Source organism: Sorex araneus, chromosome 10, assembly GCF_027595985.1.
Source record: "Sorex araneus isolate mSorAra2 chromosome 10, mSorAra2.pri, whole genome shotgun sequence".
Taxonomy (NCBI): domain Eukaryota; kingdom Metazoa; phylum Chordata; class Mammalia; order Eulipotyphla; family Soricidae; genus Sorex; species Sorex araneus.
Window position 1 is genome coordinate 4,971,706 of NC_073311.1, and position 21,552 is coordinate 4,993,257.

General features: G+C 42.2%; 1 long non-coding RNA gene across 1 annotated transcript; it reads left to right on the top strand.

Annotated features, from left to right (window-relative positions):
* The first annotated feature begins 3,515 nt into the window (after positions 1 to 3,515).
* On the top strand, positions 3,516 to 20,538 carry LOC129399167 (uncharacterized). Its single transcript, XR_008626960.1, has 3 exons — positions 3,516 to 5,869; positions 10,546 to 10,705; positions 20,104 to 20,538. It is a non-coding gene; the product is annotated as an uncharacterized LOC129399167 (long non-coding RNA).
* Positions 20,539 to 21,552: the final 1,014 nt, after the last annotated feature.

A 21,552-nucleotide genomic window follows, 5' to 3' on the forward strand; every position in this document is an offset into this window, starting at 1 on the left:
AGTGCATTCTAGAAATAATAAAGACAGAGTATAAAAGTATAGTTGAGGGCTGGAGCGATAGTACAGCGGGTAGGGCGTTTGCCTTGCACGCGGTAGACCGGATTCTATTCCCAGCATCCCATATGATTTCCCAAGCATCGCTAGGAGTAATTCCTGAGTGCAAAGCCAGGAGTAACCCCTGAGCATCTCTGGGTGTGACCCAAAAACCCCAAAAAATTACATGGTTGAATTGAGCATATGAAAGGTATTGAGCATATGACAAAGAAGAGACAAAAACTGTAGAAAACCTGATTGTGTCTATGTAAAAGCACAAAAACAAATAAAGTTATAAAGATCGATAAAAACTGAATCATTAATGTTCCCTGGTGGCCAGAATAAGTACTTATATTCTTCTTTGAAATGTTATAGAGATGCTTTAGCAGCAAGTTAAACAAATAACATAAGTTAAAAATGCATTTAAAATTTTTACTTTGTAGAGTATAGTAACGTTCACTGAACAGGGTAATCCTTGGGCCATTAATATTAGTACTTTTATTACATATGGAAACATTTTAAACTAAAATGTTCAGAGAAAAGCATTATCAAAGCCAATAGTGATAACCAATACCTGTCAAAATTCAGGGGCATGTGACTTTGTAGTCTGAGTTATTCCCTTCCCAGTTTAATATCCATTGTGTTCTATATTATTTTTGTTACAATAAGCTTCCCATGTCTTCTACTTCTTTCAGGATCTTGGATGGAGAATTCAGACAAAACTGAGTTGATTTAATTGACTGAGCTTCAATATCCAGTTAAATGCTTGGGATCACCAGAACTGTCTTTTTTTCTTCACTTAAAGAATGGGGGTGAGCCTTGCTTCTCTTCTACAACCATCAATATGCCTTTTCTTGGGACAGGGGTTAATAACGCCGAGTCATGTCACAAGACTAAGTTCCATGAGCTGGGTCCATTAGCTGGTTCTATGAGCTGGTTCCATGAGCTGAGTTCCATAATCTGGTTTCAAGACTGGGTTCCATGAGCTGGTTCCATGACTGGGTTGGTTCCATGAGCTGGGTCCCATGAGCTGATTCCATGAGCTAGGTTCCATGGCTGGGTTCCATGAGCTAGTTCCATGAGCTGGGTTCCATGGCTGGGTTCTATGAGCTGGTTCTATGGCTGGGTTCCGTGAGCTGATTCCATGAGCTGAGTTCCATGAGCTGGTTCCATGGCTGGGTTCCATGAGCTGGTTCCATGGCTGGGTTCCATGAGCTGGGTTCCATGGCTGGGTCCCATGGCTGGGTTCCATGAGCTGGTTCCATGGGTGGCTTCCATGGCTGGGTTCCGTGAGCTGATTCCATGAGCTGAGTTCCATGAGCTGGTTCCATGGCTGGGTTCTGTGAGCTGATTCCATGAACTGGTTCCATGAGCTGGTTCCATGGCTGGGTTCCATGAGCTGGTTCCATGAGCTGGGTTCCATGAGCTGGTTCCATGAGCTGGGTTCCATGAGCTGATTCCATGAGCTGGATTCCATGAGCTGGATTCTATGGCTAGGTTCCATGGGCTGGTTCCATGAACTGGGTACCATGAGCTGAGTTCCATGAGCTGGTTTCATGACTGGGTTCCATGAGCTGGTTTCATGAACTGGGTACCATGGCTCTGTTCCATGGCTGGGTTCCATGGCTGGGTTCCATGAGCTGGTTTCATGAGCTGGTTCTGTGAGCTGGGTTCCATGGCTTAATCCCATGTCGGGGTTCCATGAGCTGGTTCCATGAGCTGGCTCCAAGAGCTGTCACTATAAGAGGTTGGTAGGAAGTTCTTTACACAGGACCCTCTCAGTGGGCCGGTGGAGAGTCCTGTCCATTCCTGCATAAGAACCTCAAGCTGGAGTGGTTATGCCTGGTAGCTAGTTTCTTACAACACTTTTATCAATATAAAGGCAATATGTGTTTACTAAATAAAACTCGTTACGAGGGAAAATGGTAAGAAAAGTTCTCTGAGGCCCCTACTTGAAGAACATGGCTGTTAATTTATTTTTTGTTTTGGTGAATTTCCTTCCAGGTTCCTGTCAATCTTGATTGGTTTTAAAACACAGTTTAAAACACATATTGATGCAATACAATTTTGCATTCTGAATTATCATTTGAACGTAGCAGATAAGCTGATTTTATGCCATTTCAAAGTTCTTTTTTTTTGGTTTTTGGGTCACACCCGGCGATGCACAGGGGTTACTCCTGGCTCTTCACTCAGGAATTACCCCTGGCGGTGCTCAGGGGACCATATGGGATACTGGGATTAGAACCGGGGTCGGCCGCGTGCAAGGCAAACGCCCTACCCGCTGTGCTATCGCTCCAGCCCCGCCATTTCAAAGTTCTTAGTGCTATCATTTTTAATAGTTGTATAACACTCTGAAAAAAAATCTCGGGGACAAAGTAGACTGCCAAAACGAAGAAAGACTAAAATGATTGTCTGTACTTTCAACACATAGGCACTGTCATCAGAAGCATCCACCGAGGACCTGATGCTGCAAGTGCAGAAGATCAAGTACGACATCATTGGTCTGACCGAAACGAGGAGACATCAATCACATCACACCATTTCTGACACTGGAGAAGGATTGTTCCTCGGAGCATATGGCAATGTTGGTGGCGTTGGTGTCCTGTCAACACAAACTTGGCCATGAGCATCGATTCATTTGAATGCCTAACAACCCAAACTGGACGATTAAACTTGAATAGATGTGGCTCACTGCCTGCAGTTTCTATCTTCATCATCTACACACCAACTTCCAACTACGAAGAAGAAGAAATAGAGAGGTTCTACATGGAACTGGAGAATTTCTATTATAAAGAAGACCACACCTTCTACAAGATCATTGTTGGTGATTTTAATGCAAGATAGGTCTGAGAAGGTTGCCCGAAGAACTCCATATTGGGACACATGGCCTAGAATCAGGGTGAGAAACTGTCTGAGTTCATCATGTCGACCAAGACCATCCATGGTAACTCACAGTTCCAGAAGGCCGAATCTAAATGCTGGACATGGGAGTCTCCCAGTGGACAGTTCCACAATGAAATTGACCACATCATATTCAATCGAAGGTTTTGCCTGACAGATGTTGCTGTTGTTCTAAAATTGCAAATGGGATCGGACCACCAACTCCTTGCAAAATTCTACTTCACAGAGCGGGGAGAAAAGTCTGCAAAATTTAAGTCTAAGAAGGCAATTCCCAGAATGACCACAAACTGGGAGCTCTTTGGCACTACTGCAGCAACGTGGGAAGATGCCGTCCTTGACAACATCGACTGGTTCAGCACCTACATGTCTGTGTGAAGAATGCCGAGAGTAAGAAAGCCACAAACAGACACCTGTCTTTGGAAACTCTCGAGCTCATTCGTCAATGTGTTTGGCACAAGTCTCAGGCAACCACAAGCTAACGTCCAAGCTCACAAAGCTGTGCAGAGATGCAATAAAGGAAGACCTCAAAGAGAGAAGAGCAACAGTGTTGGCCAGTGCAGCAGAAGCTGGGAAAAGTATTCACAACGCTCGCCTGTCCTTCGCCAACTACAAGACCAAGATGATTGCCCTCCAACGTCCTGATGGATCTATCGCATCCTCCAGAAAGACAATGGAGAGGATTATTCACAACTTCTACTCGGATCTCCTTGACAGCCATGTCCACCTGCCCACATACCAAATTCCGCAGGGTGCATATGTCATTCCCAACATCTCCCTTCTGAAATCCGACACGCCATTTCATTAGTAAAGAACAGCACCTGGTCCGGACAAGGTCAGACCCGAACACCTGAAGAATCTGCCGCCACTTCACATGCTACCTGTCCGAATGCAAGGTTCTGTCCCAGTGGAAAACCAGTAGGACCGTTCTGTTGTACAAGAAGGGAGACATCCATGGCATTGGCAACTATCACCCAATCTGCTTGCTGTCTGTCATCTACAAGTTGTTCACTTGTGTCATCCTGAATAGAATAGAATAGGCAGAACACTAGACAAAGGACAACAATGCGAGCAAGCCAGGTTCTGAAGGGGATTCAGCACCATAGACCATATCTACATAGTGACCAAACTCATTGAAGTTTCGAGAGAGTTCAAGATGCTGCTCTGTCTAATGTTCATCGACTTAAAGAAGGCCTTCGATTCTGTTGAGACTGAGACAGTCATTGAAGCCCTGGCCAAACAGGGCGTTCAAACTCAGTATATCAAAATCTTCCACGAGCTGTATTGTGGATTCACCACTAGGATCTCACCATTCTACAAGGATCATTGATGTAAAGAGAGGGGTACAGCAGGGTGATACCATTTCACTGAAACTTTTCAGTGCCACCCTCGAGAACATCATGGGACAACTGGAATGGGAAGGAATGGGAGTGAAGATAGACGGTTGGCAATTACACCACCTCCGCTTCGCTGATGACATCATTCTCATAACACCAAACATTAGCCAAGCGGCACAAATGCTGGCAGACTTCGACCGCGAGTGTGGAAAGTTCGGATTGCAGCTGAATCTCAACAAGACGATGTTCATGAAAAACGAACTGGTCCCTGAAGCTCCATTTGCTCTCAATGGAATGAACACCTCCGAATGCAGCAGCTATGTGTACCTGGGTTGAGAAATCAACATGAAGAACGACTTTGTTCCAGAACTGCGCAGGAGGAAGAGAGCAGCATGGAATGCATTCAAGAGCGTCGAATAAGTGGTTAAGAGAACGAAGAACCTCTGACTCCAGGCATGCCTTTTCGATTCCACCATTCTTCCTGCACTAACATATGCCCCAGAGACCTGGGCCCTACGCAAACAGGATGAGAATGCTATTAGGGTATCCCAAAGAGGAATCAAAAGAGATATGCTGGGAATATCATGTCTCACTCAAGTGAGAGAAGGAATCCTGAGTTCTGACCTCCGTCAACAGTCAAAACTCAGGGATGCTGTCTAGTTTTCCAAGGTATCAAAAATCAGATGGGCCGGTCATGTAATGCGATTCAGAGACAACCACTGGACTAGAGCTGTTACTGACTGGATTCCACGGGACGTCAGAAGACCTCGTGGCTGCCCACCAACTAGATGTTCAGATTTCTTCGTCAAATCCCTGAATGAACAATTTGAGGTTCTTCCTGTTCCTAAAGCAAGCAGATATCATTGGGCTGCACTAGCATGCCACAGGGACAAATGGAGACATTATTGGCACCCGCTCGAGCAAATCGAAGATCAACCGGACTACAAGTGATACAAGTGATAACACTCTGGTTTGAAAAAATTTCAAGCAATATATAGCGTCTTTATTCATGTGCCAGGAAACTTCTTATTAAGCCTTCCAATTCCAGGGGGACTTTTGAATTTTCCAGGTGACCATCAGATCACATAGTCATAGGCACTTGGGAGTGGAACAATCTTTTTGGAGAAGATAGAGAAAGAGGGAGGAAAAAGAGGAGTGAATGTGTAAAAGGGAAGGACTGAAAGGTGAGAGAGTAAGATAAAGGAGAAGAAGGATATGGGATAAAAAGAAAAAAGATGGGAAAAAGCAAAAGTTAAAGACAAATAGTTAAGGAAAAGATGTAACATGGAGAGGCAGAGGCAAATATCTAGTGTCTTAAGATAAAATATGATCCTTTATAGATTCCTGCATCATCTAAGAAGCTACTTTTTGAGTAAAATAGTGATTCTCTGGGAATTTTGTCTCATTTATTGTTCCAACAAATTACCAGCTTCTGACATTTTTGTTCTCAATCATATGAAGTTCTGTCCGTTGAAGTTGTTGGAACTGACTTTGCATTTAGAGTCACAGGCACCTTCACCTGGTATCCTTTTTACTACACAAAGTGAGTGAAAAATCTCTGGGCTTGATCTCATGGATCGAAGAGCCAAGTGCTGTACCAGGTACCTCATTGCATTTTGTTCCTCTTTACACCACTGTTTTGGTCTGGAGTCAACTTTCCCTTCCCCAAATTTTGCTCTGCTGTTATCAACGTCAAGATGTCTGGTCCATGTTCCAGGTGCTGGTAATTTTCCAGTGCTTACTATGGCTCAGAGCTTTCTCCAGTTCTGCTAGCAATTGATCAGGGCTGCTAAAATGAACCCTGAGCCTGGGCGGCCCAGCAAGCTCTGGGGAACCTCTTTGTATTGCTGTCATACAAAGGCGAAGAGTGACCCTCAGAAGTGCTGGCTGGGCCTCAAGCTGGATATGAGTAGCGTGTTTGTATGCCGTCACATCCCGTTATCCCGGGAAGCGGAACACTGTCTGTACTCTGGTGTCCAGTCAGAGAGACCCCCTCCCCCCTTTAGTGAATTCGCTGTTTCTACACTAATAGCAGAGGATTTGAACGCAAGCAGGACCCCCACTCCCACCCCCACATCCACCCCAGCCTCCCCTCACTGCAGGTAGGATAGGGGACATGGAGGGGCAGGTGGAGCTGGGTCACAAAGGAGGCACTCCTTAAAGAAACTTGGTTGCAACTTGATTCTTCCACTTGGCGGCGCTGTGGTTTGAGTCAGCCAAGTGCCTTTTGAACTCGGCATCCTCATCTGTAAGATGGAATGACTCCTGGCTCCGTCACTTCACAGAGTTGTTTGCATTGCAGAGGAGATAATAAGATTAAAGTCCATGATAATGAAAACATCCTTTGCAAGTCAAAGGAGAGGGGCTGAGTGCTGGCTTGGCAGAAAAAAATTTGTTTTGGAGCCAGGAGCTCTGGTTTCAAATCAGCTGGTTTCCCTCCACCACTGAAAGGTATGTTATGAGGATGCTTGCCTTCCCCACAGACTCTCTGTGAATATTGGATGAGACCATGGAAGAGAGTTTGGGTTGTGCTTTAAATAAGAAATTAATTCCCTATTGTTGAAAAAGGAAGCTCAGTTTCCTGTTGCTGGTGAGAGAGAACACAGTTTGTTCTCTCCAGATATTCCATCTCTCCCCCATCAGCCAGACACACATTCCCCCCTAACCCCCCAAATTCTGTCTCAGCATCCCCAGGGTTTCCCAGGAACATAAAACTGCCCTGGACTTTACGCTGACAGAGAAACTAAGATAACGGGCAATCCAGGCGTCTAGGTTGACAGGGAAACTGAGATCATTGGCAATTAGGCCTGGAAGATTGTTTCTTCTTGCCAGTGAAGAAGGAAGCCACCTTCTTCAAGGCAGTTTTCCCTTGCCATCATTCCCCCATTGACCTGACACATTTCATTCCCAAAGTCCTGCCCCAGCAATCATAGAGATTTTAGGACCATAAAACTCTATCCTATACCCGAGGCCAACAGGGAGACTATGATAAGGGGCAAGAATGCCCAGAAAGAGTTAGACCAGTTAGGCATCATTGTAATTTTCTGGCACCTTTTGTAAACACTTGCCAACTGATAAGGGATGTCAAGGAGTCTTTAAAACGGCTTTCATAAAACTCCCTTCCCTTAACTTAGTCCTATACTAAGTCCTATGCTAATCCTAACCCAGACCCTAACCACTTGGGGAGCTTATCTTTTTCTTTTTACTTTCCAATAAAATTTTCTACTTCCCAACTCCGAGTTTGAGCATCTCTATTGTTCAATATTTTCATTCTTGAAAATATTGAATAATTTGGGAATCACATATGAACAGAGCCCCGCTGGCCTCATGGGCATCGTGGTCACTGTAGACACTACTAATAAAAGAAAAACTCCTTCCTTAGCATAAGGGATTCCATGTTTGTATCCTGTCCAAACTTCCCTGTTGACTCCTAGTTTCCAATGTGCCAGAGGTGGAATCTTTGGACATACTCTGGTTAGACGAGTCAGGAGGGTGCCTGGTACTGGGAGTGACACCTTTCGGAGCAGAGACTGTCAAGACCATGTTCTTCTCAGAAGAGAAAACAGTCTCCAGGAAAAGTGGCCTCACCCAAACCTGGCCATACTGGAATCCTGGTCCCTAACTCCATTCTCCAGTACTGGGAAACTGCACATGTATTGCTCACACCTACAGAAGTTTGTTATGATGTCATGGCTGACTAAGACCCTTTATGTGAACCCCATCTCACACTGGAGATGTTCACAACCTGTCCCCACCTCCAGTCCCTTGGGTTTGCAGGTAGGGGACGAGAGTGAGAAACTTACCTTTTTGTAGTCTCAGTTTCCCAAACTCTGTCATCCAAAAAGATTTCCCTGTAATATTAAAACACGTTTTTAATTAGTGCAAAAATAGTAAAGAAGAAGAAAATATCAAATACCAAATTTTAAAGTGGAAAAGACAAGATCCTCATGAATTGGGGGAGAAAGCAGCTGGAATAGAGAAGGGATCACTAAGTCAATGATGGTTGGAGGGATCTCTAGGGATGGGAGATGTGTGCTGAAGGCAGAGAAAGGACCAAACATGATGGCCTCTCCATATCTGCATTGCAAACCATAATGTCCCAAAGTAGAGAGTAAGAGGGAAATTGTCTGCCATAGAGGCGGGGGTGGGGGGATGGATTGGGGGGGATTACTGGGGACATTGGTGGTGGAAAATGTACACCTGTGGAGGGATGGGTGTTTGATCATTGTATGACTGAAACTCAAACATGAAAGTTTTGTAACTGCATCTCACAGTGATTCAATTTAAAAAAGTTTTTAAAAAGCATATGTAGAGCCAAAAGCAGAGCTTGAGGCAGAGGGAAACACTACAGTCAGATAAATTCTGTTTTTATTTAACAACTTTTTAAAATTTTTAAAGTTTTTGTTTGTTTTTGTGCCACACCTGGCAATACATGAGAATTACTCCTGGTTCTGCACTTAGGAATTACTTCTGCGGGGCTCAGGGGACCGGATGGGATGCTGTGGACCGAACCTGTGTCGGGCACATGAAGGACAAGTGCCTTAACTGCTGTACTATATCTTCAGCCCCAATTTTTAAAATTTAAAAGTATTTATTTTTTATTAAACAATTTTGCTATCTTTCTTATTGTGGATTTTTGTATAATTGCAGATTTTAAAATAATGAATGAAAGAGGAGTCTATACCTTGATCACTGGTTTTTAAACCTTTGATGATTTGAATCGAAAGACCTCTCTTCCCTCCCCTGCATCCCCCCCATATCCAGCACCTTTTTGTAGTATAAAGTGTGACCTTACACTTCTTGGCTTCATAGGGGCTATTGGCCATCCACCAGGTAGCTGTAGCCTCTCCAAAAATCCCACGCACTGTCTGTGCCTTAGTAGTCTATGTCCCATTCACATTCCACTCATATAAGAATCCACACCAAGTGCTGACAACCCACACAAGGTTTATCTTCCTCTTAGAAATGGGGATTTGGATTAGTGTCCTGAAAACACAACATCTGATGCCCGTGTTGGAATGAATATCTCATGGTAGAGTCCCAATCTTTTACTCAACAAATATTTATTAACTGCCCAGCATGTGAGGAGAGATAAAAAGTCATCATCTCATTTCAAGCCCTCCCAGCCTCATGAACAATCCGGGTAATGACAATGTAGAGAGGAAACTGCTCTGAACAGGGCTGCAGAGAATAGGGCATAGAGGGCCTGCCTGTGGAATCAGGGCATCTTCACAAATGAGGAAATGCTTCCACCCTCCCAAAGTGTCACCAGAAGAAGTCAGATATTCTCATTTCCAAACACACACACACACACACACACACACACACACACACACACAAGTTAAGCATCCATCTTACTCTCACCTTCTGGGGAGAATATTGTTAACATTTAGGCTAATGGCTTTTCCATTCATATTCACATCTATGGTTTTTAAATATCTGCAACAGCTATAAAATATATTCTCATAATTAGGTTACTCAAAATAGAAGACTTGGGGGTTGAGAGACAGTACAGTGTTCAGTCACTTGCCTTGCATACAGCCAATCGTGGCTCAATCCCCAACATTGTCTATGGCTCCTGAGCCCTGCCAGGAGTGATCTCTGAGCACAGAGTCAGAAGTAATCCCTGAGCACTGTCAGGTGTGGCCTTGTGTAAGTATATATAACTTAAAAAATTCACTATAATCATTTTACCTTGCTCTGAGCCTGAGATTAAAAACAACACTTAAGTGGTGCTGTGACTGGAAATAGGTTCTCTTTTACTAAACCAATGTAATGCTTAAGCTCCTTATAGGTTTGCCCTCTGTCTTTCAAGAAGACCCCTCCTTTTTGTCCTCCCAAGACACCAGGGTACAGGAGCCCAGGCACTGTGCCCAGGGTCCTTCTAGCAGTTCCCAGCAGGAACATACACAGCCGGGTTTCCGGGAACCCAGTTCTGGATCACTGAGGTGGTCTGGTCTGGGTGTGCCTTTGGCTTCACCGCTGGAGGTCCTATATCTCAGCATTGGTTATCCTGTCCTGGGTGCCTGATAGTATCTTCTAAGCGTGGCTCCAGAGGCAGCCTTCTGATGAGGGCAGACAAAGCGGCTCCCAGAGATCCTCTACTCTGTTGCATTTTGGGAACCACTGCGGACAGGACCAGTCTCTATCCAAGCAGTTGGTCCTGTTGAAGATCTGATCAGTCAGTTCCCTTTACTAAATGTGTTTGAAATTCAACCATTGCTCTTCTCAACCCTGAACAACAGCGTTACCTCCACTCCCCTCTCTTCACCAACAGACAGCGAAGGAGGTACAGACATTAACTACAGTAGTGATGCCCCCTTCTATGTCTGTCTGCACAACTCCTGAGGGGCACATGACCCAGTAAAGTTCTGACCGAGCCAGTCCACTTGAACAGAGAACCACGAAGGGCACAGAACTGGGTAATGTATGCTGAGGTAAGAGTCAAACAGGAAATCGGAGATGAAGGTGAATAAGAACTGCAGGGCCATTCTGTGCAGGACGTTCTGTTCTGGCCTCCAAATTAAATGGAAAGAGGGGGATTGATAAAGGGTTCAGAGTAGGAATTGTGAAATGGTTCCTGGCAGCAGCCTCAGCTTTCTCTGCTCTCTGTCATAATGCCATTGTCCACGATTTATGCATTTTGCTTGTGCTTAGTTTATTTATTTTTAAGCTACAAATTCCCAAAGACAAGACACATTAAAGGTTGAATTTCTTTGTGGGAGCAATTGCAGAGGACTCCTTCTTTTTTAGAGAGAGGGACACATAGTCAGTGCTAAGATTTACCTAATAAATGAATGAGCATTTAAGAAATCATTATGATTGGGCTGATAGATAGGAACCAAAATTAAGCTTCTTTTCTTGTCTGTGGACAATCCTGGTTCAAATTCTGGTACCACTTACATTCTCCTGTGCACCAACAAGAATGACCTCTGAGCACCATCAGTTGTGGCTCCAAACAAACAACAAAATGAGATAATAGAAATAGAAATCCTTATGATGGACTGCAAGCTTCCTTCTCATCTGTTCTTCAGTGATTGCCCTTTGTCAATCTTCTCTGCCCATGAGGCCATCTGCATGATCTCTGACTCCTGCTATAAATCACCCACACATTCCCCATACTTTGGTCTGCAAGCTTGATCTCTCCTAAGTAATCCCCTCCCTCAAGGCAAGGTCAGGTTCAGAGCCAACTATCTTGGTGTCAGATGGCATCCTCTCTCCCACTCTCTCCATCCTTCTGAGTGGGTACTCTAGGCTCAGACACAGAGTATTGCTGCTAGGATACCTGGAAGAAGAAACTGCTCGCCCAGAGCACACTGTTATGGTCCATAACTTTGCCAGGACTTAACCCTTCATTTTCTGGAGATCACAAGAGTTCTTGGAACTGATCTGGGAGACAAAATTGGTTTGACCCAGGTCTGTTTGATCTCAGATCTTGGTGTTTCCACTATTTCATACTAACTCCCTGACATTACAATGCTTTCTACAATGAGGAAAAAAGCCTTTTTAGAGTCAAGAATCAAGTCCTTTCAAGTGGCACCCAATCTCTGCTTCGTAGTGACATGTGCATAATTGTTGCTCAGTAAATATCATTGGTTTGGTTGGGATTATAAGTCAGTGTATAGTTACATAGCATTTTAATCTTTTAAAAGTAGATTTACATTAGCCAATTTATTCCCTGTGATAAAGATGCTGATTAAAAACTCCTCACTATGCATTAAAACAAACAAGCAAATAGCTCTGGGGGTGAATGAATTGCTCAAGGGTATGGATCAGAAATCTTGGTCTCTGCTGCTTAATTTAGTTCTCCTTTTGAGCACAAATAGTGTAAAAAGATACTTCTGGGACTAGTGGGGAAATTTAACTAAACTGTATATAGTAGATCATTGGAAGACTTCAAAATCATTGCTTATTTCTGCCATAACAATTTACCTCAGATTAGCTTAAAACAATACAAATTTATAAATTTTCCCTTTCTGGAAGTCAGAAGTCGGAAAGATCTTTCAAGTGGGCTAAAATAAAGGTGTTAGTGGGAATGTCTTTCTCATAAGGCCAAAGAAGAGCATCTACTTCCTTCTTCAATAAAAATTCAGCTACTAGATAAAAATTCTTCATTCCTTGACTTCTGGTCCCCTTCTTCGTCGTCAAAGTTCACTTGGTTTCCTTCATCTTAATTCCTTCTTCTACATTTCTGTCTCTTTTATAAGTTGTCTTGTGATAGTTGACTCACCTGGATACTCAGGATAATCTCCCCCATCTCAGGATCCTTCACTTAACACCCACAAAGTCCCTTTCACCATGGAGAGTAATAAGAATATGTTCAGGTGCAGGGGTGGGACATTGACATCTTTAAGGGACCATTATTCAATTTACCAGAGAATTATGGTAAATAAGATGATGGTTTAGTGAGAATTTGGTTTCTATTTTAATATTCTTATCTGTTGCCTGCTCGAGCAAGTCGATGAACAACGGGAAGACAGTGCTACAGACAGTGCTACATTCTCATCTGATGCTCTTGGTTCCTGAAATATTTATGGATGAAATAGCATGACAACTTATATTATCAAAAAATTTTCTGGACAGTAAGTGTATATATGGCAGGAAAGCAAATCTAACTGTATTGGTAAAATTATAGTTGTCTGAAAATTATTTCTGTTGATTTATAATTTTGTTTGACTTTTTTGTGGCTTGAAATTTTCCACAATTCCTTTTCATTGTTAGTGTTGCTGCTGTTGGATTTTGTGCTTGTGCTGGTGGTGGCGTTGGGGGTTGCTACACTTGATAGTTCTTGGGGGGCATAATGTATTTTTAAACCTTAAGTAGCACTGATGTTTCTATCTAATTGAAATTCTCTGTACAACTATTCCTAATCTTGCTCTTTTCCTTTCCTGACCAGAAAGCAGCTGCCATTCTGAATGACTGGTTTTTCTCTCCCTTCCATATTTTCATAGTTTTACTACACATACATGCCTTAAACACTATATAGAATTAGTTTGCACTTTTTCTCAAATTCATATAAATAGTATCATATGAGACATATTCATGTTGATGCATAGATAAATGCAGTTGGTGCTTTTTTGGGCAACAAAGCATTCAGCAGTATGGTTACATCTAAATTTATCCCTTATGTTGATATGTATGAGAGTTATTTAAAATTTTTAGCTACCACAAACAATGCTCAATAGACTTTCTCATAAATATCTCCTTGTGCACATGTGTGAAATTCCCTCTAGGATACTAAGTAGTGGAATTGCTAGTTTGTTAGGTAAATGCATTTTCATCCTTACTGCCTTACTAAATATTTAAATATTGGGTGGTGCCAATTTATACTTCTCAGCAGCATATTAGATTTCCCATTTATATTCACATATTTACCCACACTTAGTATTTTAAGACTTTGAAATTTTTATCAACTGAATGAATGTGAATAGCATTCCATTGTTTTAATTTGCAAACCCCTGCCAACTAAATTTGAGCATCATTTTCATCTGTTTGGTAACATTCTTTTTCCTTTTGTTAATTCTTTTTATAGTTGGGGGCCTGGGGGCTATTGGATTATGCTTGGCTGTGCTCAGGAATTATTCCTGGCAGTGCTTGAAGCACTATGTATGGTGCCAGCGGCCAAACTGGGGTCTACCATGTGCTAGGAACACACCTTCAAACTCTTGTCTTGTTTCCCCAGTACCTAAATTTTAAAAACAATCTTGGTCTTATGGTTATCTCATCTCATTTTAATACTACTTTTATTTCCTAGGTTCTATTTTACTATTTTACTTTAGCTTGTCTTTAAGCAGGCTTAACATAATTTTTAAAAACTGCAGATTACATGATCCCTTTCACCTGACTAAAGTCATGTTTTGAGGACTTCTTACATCGCTTTTTTTCTTCCTTGAATTTAAAAAAAATTTTTTTATTAGTGAATCACTGTGAGGTATAGTTACAGACTTAAAAACTTTTGTGCTTGCATTTCATTTATACAGTGGTCGAGTGCTCATCCCTCCACCAGTGCCCATTTTCCACCACCGATGGTCACAGCATCTCTCCCACCACCCCCACCCCATCCTTCCCCCACCCTACTCTGCCTCTGTGGCAGGGCATTCCCTTTTGCTCTTTCTCTCCATTGGGGGGTTGTGGTTTGCAGTACTACTTTTAGTAAGGTATTAAGTGGTCATCATGTTCGGTCTATATAGTTTACTTTCAGCCTGCATCTTCCATCCTGAATGGGCCCTCCTAGCACCCTTTACTTGGTGGCCCCTTCTCTATCTGAGCTGCCCTTTCCCCCAGCATGCAAGGCCAGCTTCAAAGCTGTGGAGTAATCCTCCTGGTACTTATTTCTACTGTTCTTGGGTGTTAGTCTCCCATTCTGTTACTTTATATTCCACAAATGAGTCCAATCTTTCTATGTCTGTTCCTCTCTTTCTGAATTATTTCACTTAACATGATCCTTTCCATGTTGATCCACCTATATGCAAATTTCATGACTTCATATTTTCTAACAGCTACATAGTATTCCATTGTGTAGATGAACCAAAGTTTCTTTAACCAGTCATCTGTTCTTGGGCACTGGAGAAAGAAAAAAACCTCGGGTTTTTTTTTCCATATTCTGGCTATTGTAAACAGTGCTGCAATGAACATACAAGTACAGATGTCATTTCTACTATACTTTCTTTGCATTTTCGTTATATATTCCCAGAAGTGGTATTGCTGGGTCAAATGGGAGCTGAATTTCTAATTTTTTGAGATGCATCCTTCATACATTTCTTGACTGACTTTGAATTTAAGTGTGTAGGTTCAGTTTGCATGGTAATATTGGGTGAAGTCGTCATAACAGGTGTCAAGCCGTCATACCAGGTGTCAAGCCAGGGCCTTTCACATGTGAGGCACTCATTTTACCACTGAGTCAAATATCCATTCTTATATGGGAAATCTGGGATTCAAATATTTTGACTTATTTCTCACTTTCTTTCTCTCTTTGCACATGCCTTTCTATAAAGCTTACCCCAGTGACTCCCTTTGGTTTTACTGGGTTCTCAGTTTTGACTCAAGTCTCACCATAATATTTTAGAGTTTTGTTTCCATAGTGACATCCAACCCTAGAGAGATCATAGGTCAGATCTTCTTATCAACAATATTTGTATCATATTACACTCTGTGACTTGTATGTAGCTGATGGTCAGAAGCATTTTGTTGTTGTTGTTCAACTCATGAGTAGGACAACCGTACACAAGTATCAGGTATCCAGAATAAAGTTGGACTTTAGTTCCCTTCTTTGCATAGAACAATTTTGGTCTTACACTACTCTGTTTAATACCACTTGGAATTTCTCTTGTTTTCAGTTTGTGACAATGTTTTATTTTCTTACTCTGCCTGATTTTTTTAATTTCTTGATTTACATTTGTGTCTGTCACTGATTTGTACCTGAACCAATGTTCACTTTTCCGTAGTCATTGGAACTAGAGAGGTAGGTTGCCTTTTGATATGCAATGTCTTGTGGAGTCAGATGACTCTGATACACAAAATACTAAAGTCTTTCTTTCATAAGACTTCATTCTAAAGAGTCCTAGTGTTGGGAGTTACCCGAGTTACAGCTGTCTGTCTTGGGGAGAAGGTGGAAAATCTTCCCATCAAGGGAACCAGAACCCTATGTCTATGAATCACGTATTTTACCATTTGAGCCCCATTCCCAGATTCAAAGTCACAAATTTGGAAAGGTGATCCTATTGTGCTTGGTACTGAATGTTGTTGGTTAGTCTGCTCTTGAGCTTATTCCTGTGAGCAATGAAAAAAAAAACCACATACACAGATTTAGACATGCCTGAATTTTTATTTCCATTAGAAAGTATTTAAGATGTTATGTATGTCTGCATACTTATCTAAAAATTCATCCATGTGTATTATGCATTTATGTTTCTTTTTGAGAGTCCTTGCCCTTTTTGAGCTCTACTTTTTATCCCCAGTGTTCTGAATTTGCATAATGATTAATCAAGGCATAGGACTTTTTCGTTCTTTCCCATTGATACTCAGTGAAGACTTCATTCTAAAGACTCCTATTTCTCTTAGTCCTTGAAAAAAAATGCTCCTGATTCTTTTATTATTCCTCCTTTTCTCTGTTCATCTTGATGGATGCTGCCCTGTACTGATAAATTTTATGTGTCGAATACTTTTTTTTCTGTACTCCTTGCATACTTTCGTAAAGTTTACACTGTGGTTAGCATTACATCTTTAGTGCTCTCAAGAAGCTTTTAAATGAATCTGTGAGCAACTATTTTTCTTCCAAAATTCTTTCTCTTTCTTTGCTTCATTGTCAAGTGGTCAATAGTTCTCTATTTTTTGCTTTTATTTTTTGTTTTTCATTTACTTTACTGACTGAGCTAGAGTACTGTTAATGGTGGTTCTCACGCATTTAATTACGACACCATGCCCATCACTATTGTGCTTTCTTCTACTGAGAACCCAGTTCTTGTTCTCTCAGCTTACCGATTTCTGGCGATCCTTCCATATTTCCGTAAGTGCTATGCTGAGTGTTTGACTTCACTGAGGAGTCAACAGATAATAGGATGGACCCCCTCTGGCTTGGGAGCTAGGTCTCATGGTACTCCTTGTCTCAGAGCCCTCCGGGTTTACATGCAAAGGATAGTACTTGTCTTCTTGCACTGACTTTCTTTCTGACTTGAGTCTCCTTCCTCCCACTTTATCAGTTAACATGATGCTATCCCCCATAGAGCCCCCTATAAATATATCAGAACCTCTGTGATGGAGGTCTCTTTCTTTACTTATTCTGGACCCTCAAAACAGGGCCTTGTTTCATATTTTCTAAGCTCAACGAGAGGGACAGGTAACAGGTGGCTTAAAAAGTATACTTACCTCACCATCCTGAAGTTCACCATTATTGAAAATCAGTTGGAGCTTTAACTAAAGCTCTATAAACGAGTGTAGAGAGGTGTTGGAGCTAAGAGTATAGTTAGGTCAAAACTGTACGAGTGAAAAGTAAAGGTAAAGAAACAGAATGGTGAAGGGGTTGGAGTTGTATTCGGGAGGTCGGGGTGACAGAGAACCTTTTTGTAAAATTTTATTTTATTTTTATAAGGTTGGTCACAAAAATGTGTTACATTCAATATTCCAAAGCCAATCCCATGACCATTACACCTTCCCACTATCATTATTTTTAATTTTCCCAACTGCTACCCAAGCCTGCTTCAATAGCAGGCCCTAAATAATTTATTTTGTATTGCTTGTTATGGAGAACTTTTTACCTCTAGAATATTTCTAGGCTTATGTAAGACTCCAGAATAATAGGTTGTTGGATGACAAACCTAAAAAGTACATGGAATGATGAACAGAACAAAGGCTGGGAAAAGGCTGGCCTAAATTTTCAGTAGATGAGTGATTTTTATAGACTTCCTCACAGCCTCAAGGTCTTCATCTGTAATACAGGCTGCTAAGACCAACTCCTGCTAAAGAATTCTCCTGGACCACCTTAAGACAGAGAGAGAAAAACTATGAGCAGATGATCCGATCCTGGAAATGCAAAACTTGTAAACAAGCCCAGAGATTGCTCCTCTCCTCTGCGTGGCCCAAGTGATGGAGCGCATCCAATGATGTCTCCACTGCTGTTTCACGAACACCATCTTGTGGGAAGAGGTGTCTGAATCAGCTCATTTTTACCAGCCCATCTAGGAAAAGCCCTTCCCAGCAGGCTGTAGTGCTGACCACACTCAGAGTTCTCAAGCCAAGCAGTCGCTCTGCCTTGTCAGAGGTCACTTCTGTTCAAAGAGCGGCAGTCTTTGGCACTGTGCACAGGGGATTGGGTGCTGAGATGAAACAGGACTGAGGAAGGGAGAACTACTGTGATTAACATACCAGCACTTTCCCTAGGAGGATTGATAGGAGTTCAAACAAAGCAGGATATGAAAAGCACCTAGAGGTTATTATTTTCAGATGAGCCCCACCTAATCCATAAGATTACCTATTGCAGTACACAGAAAAGTGTTGAATGCTTGTTAGAGTCCCAGAAAACTGAATTATGGATCTTTTTTAGCTGGCAAAAATTAGCCTAATTGTGGAAGTGAAAGTGAACTTTAAAATCCCTCTAGGAATAAAAACCAGCAAAAGAAAGAATCCAGGAATTGGGGGAATGACTCTGCTCCCCATGTTTTTATTTTATGAGACTCTCTATTGGAGTTAAATTAATTATGCCCCTAGATATCTTCCTCCCAATTTTCTTTTTTTCCCTTGAAACTCCAAGTCAAAGTATGATTTATATTTCCAGGACAATGACTATTCAATATCTATTTCTAAATCTGTCTGGCTAAAAATGTATATGAAAACAAAACCTGCAATACTGGCATTTAATTAATAAAGGCAGAATTCTCAGTTTTTCTGCCATATGCATTCTTTTGTTCGGCTCCAACGTAAGTGCTATTTTCTGTGCTTCTTTTTAACTTTTAATAAGCTTCCTTACTGTCGAGTGTGGATAATGTTGTGAAAGAGTAGCAAAAACATATTTTCAAAAGGAAAACAATCTTCAACTGTAAAACAATCCAAAGATAGGGTCCAAGAACAGGGTCTCCCAGGATACCCCCAGGCTGCTTCCACCTTATAAACAACGATGTGAGGTGCTCTCTAAGGTGTCAAGGTCTTCCTTCTGTTATGCTTGCACTTTGGCTCACCCCATCCCAGCTGTACTTCTGTAGGAAATTGGAGGCCTGCCTAGAAATGGTGACTCAAGTCCTTGAAGCTGGACACCCAACTCTACTGCTTTCTCCTTGGGAGCCTGGCTGGGGACTGTTCCCTTGTCTTCTCCCCATCTGAGAAATGCAGAGAAAGCTTGTACTGGGTCAGACTTTCCGGTAGGATCCCGTGACTAACACTGCTGATCTTGGACTTGGGAATATGCCATAACATGGGAGTCACATGCTAAGAAAATGAAACTTTTCAACTCCTAGTCTTTCCTTACATTACCTCAGGAAGCTTCTGTTTGGTGCTGACATGCCTTTTACATGACTTTAGATTTTAATAATTTTCTTTTATTGAAACAGAGCACACCCTGGGTTCAGGCTACAGTGTCTGGCTAGAAATAAAAAATCAAGCCAGCCCCCAATGTGTTTCCAGTTCTAAGGCTACCTTCTAGCCACAGAAAGTGACCTGGCCATCCTTTGTATGGTAGGGATACTTGTCTGCCTTTGAAAATAAAGGGAGTTTGTCATTTTAAAAGTAAATATGGTGAGTTCTATTATGAGCATGTGGCAGATGGATGTGATTGGGTCAAGCAGTGTGATGAAGGATGGTAACACTTATTCCAGTGGTGCTCAATCTTTTTTGACACCTGTGGGTCATCATCCATGAGGCTGTGGCTCTGCACTTCACCCTCTCTTGTCACCACCAGGGTGCCCACATATCCCCACAAGGCTGGTTGGGCAGGGAAGTTTCCCCTTCATTCTCCTCCACAATTTGCTGTTCAGAGTCTACACATTGTACTTGGTCTGGCCCCACTTACTTGTAGCCAGCGTGTGTAAGACCCCTGCAGAAAGACAAAGTTCAAAAACAAAACCCTCTCAGTACTCACCATTGAGTCTATCAGACTGTGCAACTACATTAACATGAAGGCCAGCCTGAGTATTTTTAAAGACATATTGTTGGGGCTGGAGCCATGGAACAGCCCAGAAGGGCATTTGCCTTGCATGCAGTCAACCCGGGTTTGATTCTCGGCATCCCATATGTTCCCCTGAGCACCACCAGGAGTAATTTCTGAGCTGGGTGGGACTCTCCCTCCAAAAAAAAACCTCAACCACATATTGTTAAATAATATTAAGATATTGTCTTTTTTGTTTGAAAGATGGAATGCATTAGTACAGCAGATAAAAAATGTGGACCTGCACGGACCTTCGTTTGAAAACAGTCAGTGAAGTAGCAACTTCTGGGCAGATGGATCGAACATTTCTATGGACCTGCTTTTGGAAATCACAGAGCTGGACCTGTCTTTCCCACATTGGGTAGCCTGGATCCCCTTAGTCACAGGGGACGGGAATCATCTAGGGGACAGTCGTAGCCTTCAGTGCAACTGAGTGGCATTACTGCAGCTAGGTTTCCGGGGTGGAACCGAGTATCTCCTCTCTGCAAAGGGGACAGAAGGCCAAATCAGTGTGGGCTCCACTGATCTGGGTGCACCTCAAGAACCCAGCAGACCTCCCACTGTTGCTACCTGCTGGTCGCTGTCTCTGTTGCTGCTGCAAACACTTACAGAGATAGAGATGAACAAAATCTCTGTGCAGCCTCCCTATGTGACTACTTGTTCTCAGAGTTTCTCTACAATAAACACAGAAACGACTTGGAGTTCAAGACATTGAAAAAAAGAAAGAAAGAAAGAAAGAAAGAAAGAAAGAAAGAAAGAAAGAAAGAAAGAAAGAAAGAAAGAAAGAAAGAAAGAAAGAAAGAAAGAAAGAAAGGAAGGAAGGAAGGAAGGAAGGAAGGAAGGAAGGAAGGAAGGAAGGGAAAGAAAGAGAGAAAGAAAGAAAGAAAGAAAGAAAGGAAGGAAGGAAGGAAGGAAGGAAGGAAGGAAGGAATAGAAAGAAAGAGAGAGAAAGAAAAAGAGGAAGGAAGGAAGGAAGGAAGGAAGGAAGGAATGAAGGAAGGAAGGGATAGAAAGAGAGAGAAAGAAAGAGAGAGAAAGAGAGAGAAAGAAAGAAAGAAAGAAAGAAAGAAAGAAAGAAAGAAAGAAAGAAAGAAAGAAAGAAAGAAAGAAAGAAAGAAAGAAAGAAAGAAAGAAAGAAAGGAAGAAAGAAGAAAGAAAGAAAAAATGGTGCTCCAAGAGTTTTAGGGAGATTTTTCACTCCCAGTTAAACTTGACAGATAGAGTCCACACCTTTATCTGGGCTCTCTCTCCAAACTCAAGTGAAATTTAGTAAAAAGGAGGAAACAGGTTGAAGCCTCAGAGCATAAGGAGAATAACTGTGAGTGTTTGGGAATTTGGAAAACTTGTGGCTGGGGGATAATTGGAGCATAAATGGCTCAACAGGGAGGAATGATGCTCAGCCAGTGGATTCAGGCTGTAGGGTCTTGGACATGCCAGGTTCCTCTGGAGACAGCCGCGGAGAGCTTGGAAACGGGAAGGCTGCAGGAAACACTGCCCAAAGCAGAGTTCCCAGCCGTGGCCTGATTGGAATCTGCAGTAGGAGAATTCTTTGGGGGCTGTGCTGCTGTGTACAAGGTTGGGCATCATCCCTGGCCTCCCTTCACGAGATGTCAGTAACTCCTCTTCTCTAAGCGTGACAAATAATTAAACAGT